The sequence below is a fragment of the Chaetodon auriga genome, chromosome 9, assembly GCF_051107435.1.
Source record: "Chaetodon auriga isolate fChaAug3 chromosome 9, fChaAug3.hap1, whole genome shotgun sequence".
In the NCBI taxonomy this organism is placed as follows: domain Eukaryota; kingdom Metazoa; phylum Chordata; class Actinopteri; order Chaetodontiformes; family Chaetodontidae; genus Chaetodon; species Chaetodon auriga.
The window spans coordinates 1,132,677-1,136,833 of record NC_135082.1 but is presented as its reverse complement, the minus strand read 5'-3'; the positions used below and the strand labels follow the sequence as shown (position 1 = coordinate 1,136,833).

General features: G+C 37.5%; 1 protein-coding gene across 4 annotated transcripts in view; it reads right to left on the bottom strand.

Moving 5' to 3' along the window:
* LOC143325469 (storkhead-box protein 2-like) overlaps positions 1–4,157 on the bottom strand; it is a 159,640-nt gene that overhangs the window by 124,428 nt on the left and 31,055 nt on the right. The window lies entirely within an intron of this gene.

The following is a 4,157-nucleotide window of genomic DNA, read 5'->3' as shown; positions in this document are numbered from 1 at the left end:
AAGGCTGTGTCAATTTCATGTGCATATAAAGTTGACACTTCATGTTGAACAGACTTAAATACTACATTTACAATGATGTATATGCTGATGGGGAAAAAAATGAGTAAAAAATTACTATGTATGAACAGTATGCACGGATTATGAAAATCCAAATTTCCATAAAAATACTACTGTCCCTAAAAATAGAATTGGCAATCTTCTTATGAGGGAAAACTATCAATGCCATATGTTGAGATTGTACTTGAGAATTACTGTTGTATGAAAAGAACACTGAAATGTACGAGTGTATGTATATGTACAATATGTACAGTTTCTAAAAAATACTGTTGCCAATATGGTCAATAAATATGGTGTTATTGCACAAATTAAAAAAATATACAACAAAATCAAAATTGCACAAGATGTAATGGATAAAGTGAGTATGTATTAGCATAGATAACAGCAGTGCAAATAACAGTAGGTTATGCAGAATTGGGGGAAAAAACAGCATCAATACAATGCTACGTTACATGATGCTAAAATTGAACAGTCTGACAGCTGTTGGGATGAAGGACCTGCAGTAGTGTTCTTTCTTACACACTGGATGCAGCATTATGTTACTGAAGGAGCTGCTTAAGCCCCTCACTGTCTCATGCAAGGGGTGGGATGGGTTGTCCATGATCGATGTCAGCTTGGCTAACATCCTCCTCTCACCCACCTCCTCGATGTCCAGTGAGCAGTCCAGGATTAGAGTTTAGAGAATCCACTTTTGGATTTTTTTTTTTTTTTTTTTTTGGGGGGGGGTGTCTGGATTTTTGAAGGTCTATATCAGGGGTGGGCAATTAATTTTTACAAGGGGCCGCATGAGAAACCTGAGCTGTGATGGAGGGCCGAACCAACAATAACTTGAATTTATTTCTACTCAATATTAATTTTCTCCTATTGTAAAAAGCAGTAAATTATATATTTCAATTAGCTGCTACTGGTAATCAGAAGAAAAAGGATATTCTGTAAATATTTCTATAAATATATGAAATTGTGGTGTAGGTCAAATAGGAAAATACTCCTATAGAAGTAATGAACAGTAAAAACAAAAACAATCATTACATCAGTGTTTCATTTTATTTTTAACATGTTCATCTTTACAAATACTGAAAAGGTGTTTTGCAGTATGTTAAAGCAGCAGTTGGTCAACTTTATTGAAAAAGCGAAATGTGCTTTTAATGTTTTTCACTTCATTTTTCTTGTTTAGATGAAAAATCCAGTCTGTCCTGGGCTTGAACAAGTGGAACAAATTGGAATCTGGCTGAACGTCTGACAATGTCTGCGTTCTCTTCAAAAAATGGTTGACTTTTCTGGCCATTTTGTGGAATATGACATAACTTGTCGTGACAGCTGCACCTCTGGATGTGCAAAGTTTAGTAAAAAGTCCTTGTTGATTTTGCAGCTTAGCTAGCAAAGCATCAGACTCGCTTGCACACTCTGGATCAGACAACTTCTTGTATTTCTCCTCGTGTTTGGTCACGTAGTGGCGATTCAAACTGTAATCCTTGAACACAGCGACCCAACAATTGAGCAACTCAATTTACAAAAAAAGAAAAAAAACAAAACAAAAAACGGCACGCTTTTCAAAATAAAAGCAACACAGTTGCATTGCGTGCACAGCATAAATACTTTTTCATCTATGTTCTAATTTACAATTGACCTCATGGGGGCCGGAAAGGAATGCCCTAAGGGCCGGATGTGGCCATAAAATGCCCAGGTTTGGTCTATATTGTACTGAAGAAGAACACCAGGGTGTTGACAAACTTGTTGACAGTTATGTTGATGACTCTGAGCATACTAGGGAAGGACTTGCTGAAGAAAACCCCTTGACAAGAGTGGCTGTAATGGTATTAGTAGTGTCAAGAGCGACCACAAAAGTTTATTGGGCAGCTTAATTGACTGGGCAGTTAATTTTGGGGTGTCTTCAGTGGCTCTGTCAGTCTTTCTGTCAGTTCTCAGGATCAACCTCCCGTTCCCTCCAACTGACAGATGGTTAATGCCCTAAACAAAGACTAACGACAAAGTGGAGGTGCTTGCTGGTGGCTCATTTATTTACTATTCACTATATTATCATCTTTTCCAGAGGGCTACGTATTTTAGTTGAAGCAAAATTTTTATGGATTGCCTCTTTTCTAAAACTCCTCCAGTTTTTGGCCCATTCTTGCTTCTCTCTGTTAGTATCAATGTTTGGTTAGCACACAGCATTGTTTACAAATGAAACAACTGACTCATCATTTTCTTGTCTCATTTGTGGAGCATTACATCTTGCTTTATGGCAAAGACCAGGTAGTGCACAACATTCATATATCAGTGCATCTGATGTAAAAGTCCATGGCCATTAAGACAGCATATATTTTCCCTTATGAGAACGTATTGGGTGAGCTTAAGAGAATGCCAAGGAAAGCTGGCAAACCTCAAGCACAGGTTATACGTAGGTTATGTGAAGAGGAACAGAGAGTTTGCAATTTTTATTCGCCAGCTGAACAAGAGACCTCTTTGCAATACATACATCATGATGGACCAGTGGAAAAGTGGTTGTTGGGAAATGACAGTTCAAGTGGTTGACAGCTGATGGTGCTGAAAACATCAAGTAAAGATGACTGCATTGTCATTGATGAGAAAGCTGTTTCTGTGCAGAACATCGTTGGTCATACAAACACAGACCATGGCATGCACCAGCGTATGTAGTCATAGAAGCAGTCCACAGCTACCCCCTCAAATCAAGGGAGGTGGGAGTATACATCTTTTCCCACTTGTCCCAAGTGATGTACTGTACAGAGATTGTTAAGCCTGCAAAAGTGCATCTGGTTGGTTTGTAGTGTTCCCTCTTTGTCACACAAATTACTCTCATGTACTTGTTTAGCCTTTGTATAGGGTTGAATATAGCTGTGAACTTGTAACATATCCTTTTTGTTCTTACGTGTATTTTGTCCTTCAGATCTTAAGGGTTTTACTGGCTCCTGTACATGAATTAGACAAGAGCATCTATCATGTAAATTAAATAGTTGCGCCAAATATTTTCAGTCACCATTCTAATCAGTTTACTTTTGTCTTTTATATTGTGTAAGATTGTTTCACATTGGTAAAAACTGAATCCACTAATGAAGTGGAAGTGGTGCACGAAATGTGGCTAAAAACACAACAAATTGTGAAAACAACAAAGATCACAGCAACAACATGGAGCACGCTTGACTCCATACAAAGTACACAAAATATTAAGCTAAATTCTTTCTAGTTTTATATTCACTCTATTCATTTTTACTTTCACAGCTACATATGAAGAATTCATAGTGCCAGAGGCTGAACAGTTCATGGATTTGACAGATTCAGAAGACTTTCTACACAAAAGTTGATGGAGGAGACTGTGAGTTGAAGAAGGAGCAAGGGGCCACAATAGAAAGGATCAAGTGTAACTCATGTTACAGCTTCACGCAATTCCTTTTTACTCATTCAACTTTTCTTCTAATGCAGGAAGAGTTTAATCCTTTAAGCCAATGAGGACAGTGAAAGGCAGGAGTGTCCACACTGCCCAACTCTCATAAATTCCTTAAATTAAGGAAGCTCAGGCAATGAAAGGACTGTCAGTTAATGTGAGTATGATCAGTACTGTAATTTCATATTCGACCTATAACCAAGTACTAGGCACTACGAGTACTTTCATAGTTTGTTAAATCAACTGATCTGACAAAATCAAACTTTCCCTACTTCACTGTCCTGCAAATAAGCCACCCCTTTAGATTGAAAGTTACTCAAAAGGAAAACTACATAGATGTGCCCTAAATGGTGGTGTCACGTCTTGGTGACATCTTGGGCTATCATTCAAAAATTCTCACAGCTGTGCCAATACTCTTACACTTCCACACCAATTCCTAAATTATACTTTTTTCAATACTTATTTTGTAAAAATCCAATTTAACAAAAGAAAATTACGCATTACAATAGAATTGCTCACTTCAAAGGAGGAAGCTGTTCCATGACCTGGGAGCAGCTGGAGAAACTGTTTTTACTTTACACTTTACTCTACTGGACAACTGGAGTAAAATGAAGAAACTGATGAAATATCTGTTTAATAACGGACTATATAAAAAACATAAATGACTATCGAAAGGAACATTAATAACAAACGGCAGCAG